This window comes from Balaenoptera physalus (genome assembly GCF_965194825.1).
Source record: "Balaenoptera physalus genome assembly, chromosome: 6".
Lineage (NCBI taxonomy): Eukaryota > Metazoa > Chordata > Mammalia > Artiodactyla > Balaenopteridae > Balaenoptera > Balaenoptera physalus.
In genome coordinates, this window is record NC_138885.1 from 40982232 (window position 1) to 40998093 (window position 15862).

Below are 15862 nucleotides of genomic sequence, written 5' to 3' on the forward strand. Positions count from 1 at the left end.
TATAAAAATAATTGAGAAATTCTTTTTTTTTTAATGAATTAAGTTTGTAAAACTTGCTTTTGACTTCGAAAGAATTTGGTTTCTCATGTTCTAAATCAAGTCTACCAACTCCAAAATACCAAACCAATGACAGCCATGGGAACACCGTGAAAAAGCAAAGGTAATATTGCCTCGTGGAAAAGAATGTTTTATTTTTCATGTGAAAGTTAGTTACCTCTGAGAGTAAGAGTGAAATTACCAATCTTTCCATGTTTCCAGTTACCTCATTTATTCCAGTATTTGTTTACCAGTCTTTCTTCCCATTTGAGTATAGTGACCACATCTTTGATTAAATTGAATTCAATTCCACTCATAGCTAAATGTTAGAGGTACTACAATGAGCAAAATCCTAATAGTAATGGGAAGGGATAGAGACTGGGATTTGAGGTAGTGCCAAGGTCATATGGATCTGCCTGCTGCATGGGGAATGAATTGGAGAAGGGCAAGTAGATTACATACCATACTATTGTAGTCATCTACATATGGCATGATGGTGGCTTGGATGAATGTGGTCGTATTGGTGATGGAATTGGAATTGAAAAAGATTTCATGCGTGAAGTTGTAAGACACGTTGAGTCGGATATGGGGGAGGAGGGGAGGGTGTGATCATGAGTGGTGCTTTGTATTGCTCAGTAGTTGGGAGAGAATATTGAAAGTGGATGAGGTTGAGGGTGGAGAAAATGGGGATAAGAATAGTAATTTAGCTTGGGGCATTTGGGGCATGTTGAATCTTTTTTTTTTACCTTTATATTAAGACTCCATTCACATAGTCATGTCTCAGTAAAAGGTAAATAAATGAGTGAATTAGTGAGGATATGACCCACATTTATATATTTATGACATCATGATGGGAAAAAACAAAACAAAATTCTACTTTTCTCAACATGTCATCACTCCTATTTAAAGCCATAGAGGTATTTCATCATGGAGCCTTTCTCAGTTAGAATTTATATATGATTCTCTCAACAAAGTAAAAAACTGAATTCTCTTTGCTTCTTGTCTTTTAAAAAATATCTTGTTTACTGTCATTTGATTAATGGCCCATATATAGAGCTTACTTCTTACAATTGCCAATAGTCTAATAGATCATGATAAGCACTTAATTTTGATTATTTGGGTGCAAGAAGTTCCAAGCATGAGTAGAAAAACTTGTATTTTTTAGAATTTCCTTCTTTCTTCCAGGGAATGTGTGGTTTTGCTTTATGAACCTTACAAGAGCCTTCTCTCTTTTATCTCCAAGCCCAGTAACTAATCTAAGAATCAAGAAACTTGACAGCATCCTCCTATCCCCTGTCCTCACCCCCACCCATGAATTCTCTTTTAAACAAAAAATGAATCTAAAAACTACACCAAATATATTTGACCAAGGTTGGAAAAGAATGTTAATTCTTTGGTTCTGTAAATGCTGGCAAAATGACTGAAAATGTGTGGTAATTATTTGAATACTACATTAAAGAAACCGGATTCGAAGATCCAGGTTGTCGTTTCCTACTGAATTATGTACAAGTTCCTTGGCGTAGCGTTTAAAGCTTTCCACAGCATGCCACGGAGTGACTTTTCTAACCTTATCCTTGTCTAATCCTCTCTAAACCTGTGCTCCAGACAAACTAGACTTCTTGTCATTCCCTACCTTTCCTAGTACTGTTCTCTAGACCCAGAATCTTTTACCAGGTCACTTCCCTTCTTGCTTTTCATTTCCTGCCCATCTCCTATTCAAAGCTCTCAAAATTTTGATTACTTTTTTCTTTTAAGGCCTATCTCAAATGCTAGCTTCACCATATCAGTGCTTTTAAAATTTTTCTTAAAGCATTTTTAATAATTGGCAGGCTTATCTTATACTTTAACCTTGTAAAGTGCCTACTCATCCTAGCCTTTCTTATCGTGGTTATTGTAGTGACTAGTGCATATCATGTAACCAATAAATATTTTTTAGTTAAGTTGAATCATCCCAACTGATAGTCCCTTTTTACGTTAGTTAGACATTGGGAAATTATTCAAATCACGAAATCATCTTGCTTGCATAGACAAAGGTACTGCACCAGGCTCTCCCCATTATATTGCCTCATTAGGACTCATTCACCAAACATGAGTTGAACACCTACTAATTGCAGTATTCTGTGTTACTGTCCTGGAAACAGGACCAAATATAATTACATAATCATGTGTCAGGAAAAATAATTTCTTAAATAAAATAATTAGACTAATTTGATATCAATTAAATCTTGTCCAAGTAAAGAGTGAATATTCAGCTTTGTTCAATCTCGTGTATGCTGATAAAGAGAGTTAATCCTTCCACTTGAGAAAAACAGTTAACACATATCTAACCCATTTATTCAATAACTTTCTCAACCAAATTAATAAGTGAAGAAAAAATTTTCTTCTCAGCACCTTGGTTGTTTTGCAAAGACACTTCCAAGGATTTGGTTTCAGGGTCCCTGATTTTAGGTATGTTTCTCAGGATTGGTTATAAATAGGGCAGAAGTACAGCTGAAGTCTGGAGGCAGCAAACAATTGTGGAAAATCTGTGAAGTAATGTTGTCCTTGCAACATTTTCCAGCCTCCTTTTCAGGACCCATGGGCTGCAGATAAGCATTAGGTACGCGTCCAAAACAAACTAGTGTTTTTAAGACATGGTCCATCCTTGGTGTAACTTTCTCACAAATAACTAACTTAATAAAAATATGCTCCTTTTTCATCATTCAGAAAGTTAGGGGTGCGGGAACAAACTGGGTGTGTGTGATCTGACAATTCACTGTTTTAATTTAAAATTTCCACCCAGCATTGCATTTACAAAATGACCACATGATAATATGTAAGCCAAAAAAGTGTAAGAAGTGCATTATGGGTAGGAGTTTATTTCTGTTATTCTTTTGAAATATTCAGCTGGTATTAAAAACAGATCTTTTGAGCTGGAACAACAGTGGTACAGGTAGACTTCTTACTTTTGGAAAAGATCTGGTCTTTAGCTTATGGGAACCAAGCCGAAGCAGATGTGAAAAGTTCAACTAAAGGAAGAACAGATTAAACGCACTTTTGTGGTTGAAAAACCAAAACAGATGTTATTATTAAACCACAAAAACCTGGGTGCATTTAAGTAACACTAGGTGTCTGAATTTTAAATATGTATTTGAAATAATTAAAGCATTTAAAGCTACACAGACTGTTGTGTGCCACTAAACTCTTAATCTTCAAAGCAAGGAGTTTGCATATTAGGAAAAAAAACTTTTCAGGAACATTAAGTCTCTGTCATTGTGCTTGTCATCTAAAAATGAGAAAGAAAGCATCTGACAATGAAAAACAAAGCCTTTTGGTGATTTTAAAATTATTTTTTTCCAAAGCATTTTGAAAACATTTATTTACATAATTTTTTATTGTCTTTACAGAGAAACTCAAATATCTAGAATACTGTTGTTACAGTGTAAATCTTTGAGAGAGGAATCAAGTCACAGAGCAGAATTAGGATGATGCCAATATATGAATTCACAGACCATTGGTCAACTAACTGGAATACTTCCCCCACACGTGACGGCCTCTATCGTGGGATATAAAATGGTGTGAGAAAGAAAATCCAAATCGGAATTGTCCCCAATGGCATGACAACTCTTTGATATTTAATTTTGGATTTCTTAATAACTTTATATTCTAATATGCCACCTCATCCTCTTCAACTCAAAGAGGCTAAAAGTCTGAGTCCAAAGGACACAAAGACCAGGTGTTATCCTGTGAAAAATCCTGTGCTAGAGAAAACCCAGCAGAGAGAGAGGGTGGTAAAGGAGCGGTAACAGTGATTTGATTCATATTTTGATCATTAGTCAAATTTCATAGCCTTTGATCATTAATCTAGATATGTTTCACACATTAGGCCAAAAGGGATGTATTTAGCTAAAATAGACGTTAAGGATATAATCTTTCACCTCTATTTGGAAAAATGAGTGTTACATGATGTGGGATGATTTAGGAGAGAGCTGGGAGAATGCCAAGCTTCTGTATCATGTAATCTTCAAGTGCTGGAAGTGGAAGAGTCTCTATTAATTATCCGTTCCCATTGGAAGACCTCTCTTTTCCACTTTGGGTCTCAAGCTGAGAGAAGAAATGAGGTGACTTCTAAATTGTCTGGGGCATTTTTTCAAACCACATATGCTTTTTCTCTCTATTCTCTCTGCGTGAACATTTCAAAATGTCTTCGAGATGATTCTAACTCCCACCACTCATTCCCTCACTCTGCACCAACGACCTGACCTGAGCCCCTGTACCCTGCTTGACACCCCACTTCCACCCCGGCACCTTGAGAATCATGCATAGTTTTTTTAACATTCTATGTGGGAATGACCACTGCTTTAGTTTAATGCCCGGAAAGATTCATGATATGGCCAGACTGTTACATCCCCTGCATAGTTTGTGCAAGAACTTGTACCATCATATTGACTGCATATTGGGCTCATAATGTTCAGATCTACTGGGTTAAATAAAATATATTATCACAATTAATTTCTTTTCTATTTTTAAATGTGGCTACTAGAAAATTTTAAATGACTTATGTGGCTTGCATTTGTGGCTTATATTTCTGTTGGACAGCTCCGTTCTATCTGGTGATGAAAGAGAGATAGAGAGAGGGAGAGAGAGAGAAATACATGACTGCTTAGGGAAAATAACGTAATGCATTTCCTTACTTCCAGCAGTACTCTGTCCTTAGCAGCAACAGTTTTGACTATGTGTGAATTTCACTTAAAAACAGGCTAAGCAGTTAGCAATCAAGAGGGTAAGTAATCAAGAAAGATCCCAGAGCAAGCATCTCTCGGGTGGCTGGGCCAGTAATAATGGAGAGGAGAGATGGCAGCTCAGCAGGATGCATATGACAGGATGTCTCTGCCTGGCCTCTGAGGACCATGTATAAGGAATAGTCAGCTGTGAATGATGTGACAATCTCCAGGAAGGTGTATTCCAGGTGAGACCTGGATGTGGATAATCCAATATAAGGAGTTCTTTTGAAAAATTGTGAAAGAACATGAATAGAGAAATGAGAATACATGGGAGGGATGTAACTATCTAACAATTAGAAATCATTGATTAATTCATTACTTAATTTCATAAATATCCATCGAGCTTCTATTGAGCCCTATTCGAGCCTTTTTTAAGATAGTGGGGAGGAAACCAAAGAAACAAAATATCTCCATGATTTTTGCATATAAAGGGAAATAGAAAGATGATAAACAAGTAGACAAATGGTGAGTGCATCAGGCTTTTCTATGAACAGAAAGAAAATAGAGCAAGAGGATAAAGAGGGAGGGCGTGTTGATTTAGAAAAGGTATTTAAAGAATCCCTTTTTGAGGAGGTGGCATTTGAGCAGAGATCTGACTGAAGTGAGAGAACAAATCATGTGGGTAACTGTGGGAAGATTGTTCCAGGCCAAGATAGTAGACATTCAAAGGCTCTGAGGCAGGGGCTGTGTGGGTCGTATCTGAGGAATAATAAGGGCACCAGTGAGGGTTAGAGAGGAGAGACAGAGAACCTCGTAGGAGGTGAGGCTACAGAGGAGATTGGGATCAGATTGTGCTGGACCTCAAAGGATAAGGTAAGGATTCAGAAGTTTATTCTAAGTGAGATGGCCAGCTTCTGTAGAGTTGTGAGCATAGTACTGATATCATATGGCTTCTATTTGGAAGAATTCCTCTGACAGTAAGTGGAACACAGATTCTAGTGAAGCAAGAGGAGAGGTGACTGGTGAGGAAGCTGTCTGCATAGGCTAGATAAAAGCTGGTATTAGTTTATACTTAGATGGCTAGGAGTGGAGGTAGCTAGGAATGGTTGAATTTTGAACATATTTTGAAGTTGAATCAAAGGACTTCCTAGTGTGTTGTATATGTGGGGGAAAGAAGAGAATCAAAGTTAACTCCAAGGTTTGGGCCTGTGTAGTTATAAAAATGAAATCACCATTTATGAAGACAAGGAAATGTGTAATAGACAGTAATAGGCAACGAATGCATGTTATAATTTATAAGGTATCCACTGAAGGGAAAGCTAGAAATGTACAGCTAGCAAAATAATAGAAGAGAGAAATAAAATGATTAGAACATTTGATTAATCAAAACGAAACTTCAAGAAAAATGTATAACACAGGTAAATCAACTAGAAAGCAAATAACATGAGGGCAGACATAAACCCAAATATCAGCGATTTCTTTATATGAAACTAAGATGACAGTATGGTTAACAATATAAATTGAGAAGAAAACCCTGGAGGAGGAACAGATAGGAAAGAATGAAAATTAGAATTCAGTTTTAGATATGGTAAGTAGAGATGATTAGTTACCACTTGAATATTGAAGTCTGGAGTTCAAGAGAGAGGTTGAGACTGAAAATGTCAATTTGAATCACCAAAATTTTCCAACAGTTAAGAGTCTGCATCTCAAAGTCATGTTTTAATAGTGAGTAAGTGACCCATTAAATGTGTATGTAGAAGATATGATTTAAAAGAGATTCAAACACCTTACTGATACTTGTATTTAATAAACTTATAAGATTCCTTTCCTTCTGGGATTCCATGTACTATCAAGAAAGTATTTCAGTAAGAGGGATTTCAGACTAGACGGTTGCTACAGTCCCTTCCAAATCTACAGTTCTACCTTTATAATGATCATGAATCCATGGTCATCCCAGGTGAACCATTTTATTTCTCCACAATAAAAGTTCTTTGTTTTATTTCATTTAAATCATATGAAACAACTATGAAAACTACTAACTCTTAAACTCCTTTTAAGCAACTCCAGTTGCCTTAAGACTCATTCATTTACCTTGATAAATGCCACTGAGGCAATCACTGATAAAATTTATTTTGCTAAAATTTTATTATGTTAAAAATATTTGGAGACTTGGAAAAATTATATATGTATTTGAAATTAGAACATGGGGATTCAGATTTATTTTTTATCTGTAACTTTGATTATCACCTATCACTACCTTTCTAAATGTATCCTTAAAAATTAAATTTAAAAGTGCATTCCTACTGCATAGTTGTTTTTGATTAGCCTATAGATTATCATTATTCTAACAGAGTTCTTACCACTGTAGTTCTTGATTTTGAGTTCATCTTCAACAGGTAGTCTTTTTCATGTAAATGTATGTGTCACACTGAAATTAACTGACTGATATTTGGAACTGAAATCCACAAGTTTATATTTTGATCTGTCGTTATAGTTCTTTGCAATTCTAGATTGTTGAGATCTGTTTGTATATTGACTCTATGTTCCAAGATGTTAGTTCTCTTTCAAACTTTATGTTATTATTAAAAAACTGAATTCATTTCTTTCTGCATCTCTTAATCTAAACCATACCCAAAAACTTGAGCAGAGATAAGAGAACAGAAGCCCATATCATAACATGTCAACTATGCTTCTTAGCTTGATAATGATAAAGTGACTTCAGTTGCATTTCACTAGAGATGAATTTAACTTACATTAATTCAATTGTATTCTCTACACAATACAAATAAGAATGGGGAGGATCCAGAGAGGTAGAGAGAAAGAGACCGCTGTACATAATAGAGACTCTGCTTCCCTTCATTCTGCTCAATTGATGTATGCCTGGTAGTTTCAGTTCTCATAGGATTCCTTGTTTTCATGAAGTTCTGTGTTTGATCATTTTGTCAGTCGATTGTGATTCTAGTATTCAAAGATTTCAGGGAGATATACAATATGGTTTGTAAACATGAGCCAACTACTTCATCTAATGCTCAATCATAGAAAAAATTATTAGTTCCATAGCTAGAGGAAAAACTGGCTGTGTTGTTTTACTAAGACACATTAAAAACTATTTCAATTTTGACTACACAGTGTTATTATCCTACAAATAATATATGAAAACTTCAACAAGATACAACTCCCCTTAACTGTACCATGATTTAATTCAAAATCTCCATCTTATCAATGAAGATATGATGTATAAGTTTTGATGGGAGTAAAGATATAATATTATTTTGCTTTTTCCTACTCTCCCAAACTGAAAACATTCCTGTAACATGAAGTTAAGTTATTGAAATGTTATTTATTACCTGTAGATATTTGCTAGCATCTAGCTTTCCCTTTTTTTGTGAATGTGAATTATTTTTTGTGTACATTTAACTTTCAATATTTTCTAGAATTCCTTTAAAACTGGGTAGATTTTTTTTCACAGATTCAGATATTCTGGCATAAGCATAGACGGTGGTACTAGATACTTCTTAAGTGGAATTTTTAGTTCTCTCATCCTGCAAAATGCTTAACACTAGCCTTTTCTATCTCCACTCATGCAGTTCTTCTTCTCCACAAGCCACGGTTCATTCTGCCTTCAAGACCCTGGCAAAGATTCATTATTTTCATAAAGCTTTCTCTGAACAATAATACCCTATGCTAAAAATTTCCTCTCATAACGTTTTCATCACGTAAAATAATCATTCACTATTAAAAAAAAAAGTCGCCTTATAATTATCCATTCAATTATTATTACTATTTGTAAATATGCATTAAACTTACTTTTAATTCAGGTGTCATTTTAGGTATTGTGAATACAGCAGTAGCAAGGTAAACATTCTTATAGTCTAATATAGTTATAAAGATCCTACATTCAAAAATGTATCCACAATCAAGTGGACTGAGGTTTAAGACAGAGAAGTCTTTGATGCCATAACAACATGCAAGTGGGTCCCTTCCCTGGCCACACATTGGAACCACCCATAGACCTTATAGAAAAACAACTATGTTTTGGTCTTGTGCCCATGGTCAAATTTACCTGGTGTAGAGTAGACCTGAGGCATGAGTAGTCTGACAGTTCCCCAGGTGATTCTAATTTACAGCCAGGGTTGCGAACCATTGGTTCCCTAGCTGAATGCCTGCTGGGAAGCCTTAGTTTATAGGGTACTGACACATGTCCCTCTGGTCAACCATCAGTACCTCACTGGACTCTTCAGCTTTCCACAAAAGATAGTAATAGTGAAAGAAGTTTGAAAAAAGATCTGGTTCATTTCAGCCTCCATTTTCTTGTGGGATCTTTGGTGTCAGTAAGTGATAAACCTGTGGATTCTCTGCTATGCAGCTGCTGGGAAGAGCAGACTCTGACATTTTTTATCTATAACTCAGTTAATAAACTGAAGACCAGGCATCAGTGATCTTCATCCTCACGGAAACTGAATAGCATTAATTTTATTTCCTTCACCCACCCCACGTAGAAATGTGATGCTCTTTAGGCTCTATCTCCAGCCTTCCTTCAATTTTAAGGATGTTTTTCTGGGCCCAGGTGCTTTAATTTTTTAAATAAAAAATGAATAAGTTCTGTGTCTACTCTGGATAAAAAAGACAAATAATCTTACTAGTTAGCCAAATCTACACTTCTAAAAAAGAAAATAGAGGCATTTGCTGTCTTAAGTCAGGCTAAAAATATTATTTAAGGTACACAGGTAACTGACAAAAACAAGTTTTCCCTCCATCCACCTTTTATCTGGATAATTGCCTAATTTTCCCACCCTTCATCATCCTGTCCTGCTAATTTTGCTGCATACACAACCTGGCCTTACTTTTTGTGGTATTAGCTTTTTTTTAAATTTTATTTTAACTAGGTATCCTTCAAGTGTTAAAAAAGAGAGAGACTATACAATTTGCATCAAGACTTAAAACTATTAGAAAATAGCAATTCAGTAGTTGGGACAATGCATTTCAAAACACCAAAAGATAACAGGTTTAGAGAAATTGGCATATGTTAGTGATTATGCAATCACTCATTTCCCACAGATTTCTTTTTATAGGAAACTTTGGAAAATCCCAGAAGAACTGACCGAGTCATTTAAACCACAACAGGTTCCTTTCAACATCAAAATCATGGGTAGGAGTGGGAGAGGAATAGTTTTCTTTCTTTTTTTTTTTAAGGCATGGGCAGCCTGGTTTTGAGTGTGCAAAGCTGTGGCTTCCCCTCCTATAGACGCCTTCTGAAGAGCAAATCTGACTTCCTCTTCAAACCAAGGCATCCTGAAAACATCCAAGCAGAGGAAGCATTTTTTCACCATGACATGGGAAAGGGCCACAGAGATCCAAGTGGAAACGGACATTTCATGTGAGTGACTGTTTCTATCCCAGCTTGGCTTCCTGCCTAATTCAACAGACACTTAGGTGGCTGAAGAGGGAAATTTTTGTTAAAGTTAATCCAGCTCTGAATTGGACACAGAGCCTTTTGACTGGTGGCCGAGTTCCTTGTGCTAGCTGGCAAAATTAGCAAATTTTTCTTTTAGTTGTTGTTGTTGGGTTTTGAAAATACTTCATTTCCTGGCAACAGTTTTCTTTCTCTAGTATATAAAGGGAAAGATCTCTTCCATCTACACTTCTATCACCTTAGAAGCTATATTCTCAACCAGGCAGGATCCCCTGAAGACTCACTCTCACTCTCCATGGCCTCATGACAGCTGGCTTATAACCAAGTGGTCTCAGAAAAGTCCTCCCTTCCCTGATTGTGTATGTCAGTGGGGGTCTGTTTGCTGTCATTGGAAGGTTCATCTTACATGTATGACCATGACAGCCATGTGTGTGTGTGTGTGTGTGTGTGTGTGTGTGTGTGTGTGTGTGTAAGAGGTAGGCACAGTGCCTAGTTTTAAACTTTTAAGAATACTCAAAGACTGTGATTAAGAAAATTAGAGATTAAGGTGGCACTCCTTCCCCTGTTGCTCTACAGGAAGCCATAAAAAATCTCATGTTATGGGCCACATATCATATTGATGTAACACACATCACTGTGTTGATCAAAAATAGACAGTCTTCTACACTGGTGGCAGAGTGAATTGACACAATCTTTTTGGATGGCATTTTAGTACAAGTCAAGAGCTTTAAAAATGGTACATCTATACTTAAGAATTGATCTCAAGGAAATGTTCATAAATGTACAATAAGATTTATTAGCAATGACTTTTATTGTAAGATAAAAAGTGAAAACAACTTAAGTGTGTAACATTTGGGGAAGGTTAATCAACAATAATATGTCTGTCTAATGGAAGATTTTGTAGTTATGTTTTTAAAGAATATCCACTGATATGGAGTAAGATTTTTGATATAATGTAGAATAAAAGAAGGATAAGAAATTAATACAGTTCAGTGACAACTTTATAGAAATATGTATGTATAATAGCATAGAGTAAACAACTATCAGGAAGTATGCCAAATTGTAAAAGTGGTTTTCTTTGTAGCTTGGCATTTTAGGTAGAATGGTTGGATGGATGGATGGATAGATAGATAGATAGACAGATAGATAGATAGGTAGAAAAATCATTTTATTATATATTAAAAATGTTTACCCAATCTGTAAATATTACAAATTATTAACATATCCACATCCAACTGCATTTAGGAAAACATCATCTTTGTTTCATAAGTCTAATCTCCACAGAATAGAAATAGCTTTAAAAAATATAAGAAATTCTAGCCAGAGAGGTAAGAGACCACTTTCCTCTCTCTACTTTCTCAAGGAGAAAAGATAAGTACAGAGAGGTGATCTTTTTTTTAATAAATTTATTTATTTATTTGGCTGTGTTGGGTCTTCGTTTCTGTGCGAGGACTCTCTCCAGTTGCGGCAAGCGACGGACGGCCACTCTTCATCGCGGTGCACGGGCCTCTCACTGTCGCGGCATCTCCCGTCGCGGAGCACAGGCTCCAGACACGCAGGCTCAGTAGTTGTGGCTCACGGGCCTAGTTGTTCCGTGGCATGTGGGATCCTCCCAGACCAGGTCTCGAACCCGCGTCCCCTGCATTGGCAGGCAGACTCCCAACCACTGCGCCACCAGGGAAGCCCGAGGTGATCTCTTTTATCAAGGTTGAAGTTACTTTGTGATAAAGTCCAAATAAGTCCTAGCCCAAAACTCTTTCTGATATGCAACAGATTGATTTTATTGTTAATGTTGTTCTTTCTTTGTTTACATGTAGGTCATTGATTTTGATTAGCATTTGAATTATTTGGTTGGAATATTTACCTCCCAAATGTTCAGCTGTTTCTTGATATCACAAGTGTTTGATGCTCTAAATTCAAAAGGGTTGTCAACGATATTAACAGCAACTTACGCATTGTGTAGATGATGTCTGATAAGTGTTGGTATGCAGCAAGACCTTCTGTCTTAGAACCTGTTGCTATTTATGCATCTGACTTTTAACATGGATAATTTTGAGTTAGAGACTGTCTAATGAAAAACGCAAGGAATATAAACCAAAGTTAATGATTTCCAATTCAGTAACTTTAAGTAAGATATATATTTTTTCTGCACCAGGAATAGAACCCTGTAAGAATTCAATAAATACTCATTGATGGAATTAGTAAATGCATGTTTTCAGAAACATTTACCTGATAGTATAGAATTATATGTAGTTAGAATTGGCAGCAATATTTAATAATTCACACAGGTTCTAACTTAAATGGTATGGTAAAATAATATTTCCTGAAGCACAAGAGTAGATTTATTTTGGTTTAAACTTTTCCTTTCCCCAATGTATAGCTCTTATGCTGCAGAAATTAACTGTGAAAACATCACATAATACCTATCTGGTATTATAAACTTTCTCACAATTCAGTCAGTGAGTATTCACACTTTCTAAGTAGGGAATGTTTAAGGTAATGAGTTCTGAATAATATTTGTTAACTATATTTAAATGACCGATCCTTTTTATTGAAAATGTTAAAATCTTTTAGAAATCACTTTATAAATGTAGTTTTAATTCTTTTACCATATTCATAGGCCACTGGTTTCTAAAGAAAGAAGATTAAATGATTCAGGTTTGGGGAAACAAATCACTGTGCTAGTCTTCAGTTTCTCTTCTTGACGTGGCCACTAATGTCTAATCATAGAAGCACAGGCCCCATCACAGTACTGTTTTCATTAGTGTGCCACTGAATTATTTGTCAGTGATTGGAAATCTGGTGTAAGAAACACACCAAGCTTCAGCACTTTCAGAAATGGACTGGCTCTTCTAAAATAGCTCACAGAATTGGCTTCATGAAGAGCTACAGAATGCCATCATATAGAAGGAATTCAAATGTGAAACAGGAGCCTTGGGAAGCATGTATAGCCTTATTTTCAGAATTCCTAGAATTAAAGATTCAGGATTCTCTATGACATGGATGATTGAAAAACCCGGAGCAGGATTGGTAGACCTGTCCCAAGTGGTGGAAGGGGTTTAGTTTGACCATAAAGTCTCTTTAACATTTTAGGAAGTATTACTTAAAAGCCAGGTTTTCAGCTTCCTTTGATAAATTGAAGGATCTGGTAAGATTGAGTTTTCTTCCTCTCAAGGCACTAGTCAGCTTGTCCTGGGTAGACGCTGCCTGTTTCCATGAGGCAGGTGCCCTTCACTGGCTGCACTCCTCCTCTGACCTTCTGCTTCACTTGTATAATAATATATTTCCTGCTTGATCAGTATGGAAATTTCATTTTTTTTAATTACTGTCAAAGGAATAAAGCATTACTAGTGCTTCTTTCTGCCCCAGATATGTTTTGTAACTTGACTCAACATTGAATCCCATGTTGCATTGGAAAGGACACTGAAATTTCAATAGGTATCTTTTATATCCTTTTAAGTGTGAATTATAGACTGTCTTTATTCATTTTATCTCTTCTTTTTATTTTTAAGAAAATGATGCAAGACTTCTTAACCAGTTTTTCATAGCTACTGCAGTTTTTACTTTTCTCCCTTTTTTCCTAAACTCTTGAAACATTTTTTACCTCTAAGAATTTATCTCTTAAGTTTGGCACTATTACATTGCTCTAGAATTCAATTTAATTCAATGTTAGATATTTCTTCCATGAAGGGCAAGGATAATGCCTTTTACTAATATTACATATATTACTGATATTTTTACTAACATAACTAATGGTATATGTAGTAATATTAATTTGCTGATATTCCTAATATTACAGAACCTACCGAATCTGCTGAGTGCATAGCAGATCTGCAAGTGTGTTCATTGACTGAATCAGTATTTCCACTTTACTATTTAACCTAAAACATTCATTTTCTTCAGCATGAAAACAATATATTGAACTGTAACATATCACCCGTAATACCTAGCAAGTCAAATAATACAAATTCCTCTTTCATGTACTCAGGAAGGAGTATTTCTAACAAATGCATAGTACAAAATATAAGTTCCTGCCCTGAATATCTATTGCCGTATACACTTCTTCTTACTACTACCAAGCCAATGTTTTCCTCTTCTAATTTCTCTATTAACTTTAATTAGGCTCATGAGTTTGCTGGCCAGGTGGGTTTTCCCTAAACACTCGCAACTCTGTTTTCCAGGCTAGCAGTAGAATTAAGTTAAGCTGCAGATTTGAGGCCGATTCTAACATTATAAGCTGTGGAAGTTTCCAATGCCACAACTCATTTCATCCACTGAGGATTTCAGCAGGCAGCACTTTTAATAAGCCAGGCTCAACATTTTTCAAGGAATACTTTGGGATCCATTTTTGAAAGCAATATTGGTTATAATTCCACAGCTGGAAGATTTCCGAGGAAATAATGTTTGTCCTCTTGAAAACATGCTTGGTCCATACGGCATAAAGAACATAACAATTCTGAGCCACCGATTCTAAATTTTACTGTAACATATTTCTAATGTGTAATTTTCTGACAGCATCGTCATGGGCACATGATAGAAGAATAGTAGGATTAATTCCAATTCAGTCTTTTATTTTCTTTCATTTTATTTTGTCTTCTAGGAAAGATAAACTTGCCTATGGTATTTATGTATTTTAGTGAATTAAAATAGATTTCAGTTGTAATTTTCTCATGAAAAATCTTAAAAACGGAACAGAACAGAGCTGAAAATCTTCCTGCGATCCTATAGGGCATTAGATCCACTCAGGTATGGGCTGCTGGTTTAATAAAAGGATAGGATTTCCATTTACTCCAGGCAGGCTTAATGTATTGATCTTAGAGTGAGACAGTCAGAATGAGTCAGGAGCCAAAGAATACACTTTATAGACACAAATAATCGTAAATTCAGAATGTCACCTTTAGGCAGAGGCATTTTTATTATTGTTAGTGGAGCTGCTGAGTAGGTTTGATGTTTTATTCTCTTGAGGACTCAATGTTCCCGAGTCCTGGAGCCCTGTCTTTATCAGGCTCACAAGGAGGGAGCCCAGCCAAACTTGCTTCCTATACTTCTCTATGATTGATAGCAGATGGCATGCTTTAAAATAAACCTATCCATTAGCAGTCCTCAGTGTTTTTACTCAAGGCATTTACAACTGTCTCAAGCAGAAAACACATTCACTCCATGAGTTACTTTCAGTCCACAACAGCTGTACAGGTGCAAATCTCTCATTAACTCTTAAATAGTGGTGAAATAAACAATGGCTTTTTCTCTGACTTTATTTAAGGGAGGATACTTCAAAGCTGCTGTGGAATTACTCTCCTCCACAACAGAGCTTCAAAGGATAGTTTTATTAAAACTGAACAATATTATGCAATGATATGCTAGTCCAAGGAATGTACATATCATGTGGTGAATGTTACAGTTTAAAAGTTTGTTTGTTTCTATGCACACAGATTTAGTGGTAAATTACCAGGCTCTCAGGAGTGTTTGTGAACAGGGAGAAAAGAATGAAGATCTCATCAGGGGTCCCTGGCAGTGCTCAGGTTCTGCTTACACACACCTCAACTCAGGCACAAAGTGTCCCATCCTCCTCCTCTCCCCCTCCCATTGCAGAGGGAGGGTAGGGCTGAGCTTTCACCAGTAAGCTAAGTTAATGGTTTGTTTTTAGGCAGCCATTTGAATTTCCTTGCCTATTGGTAGTTAGACAATAGCAACATCATTTTTAAAGTTA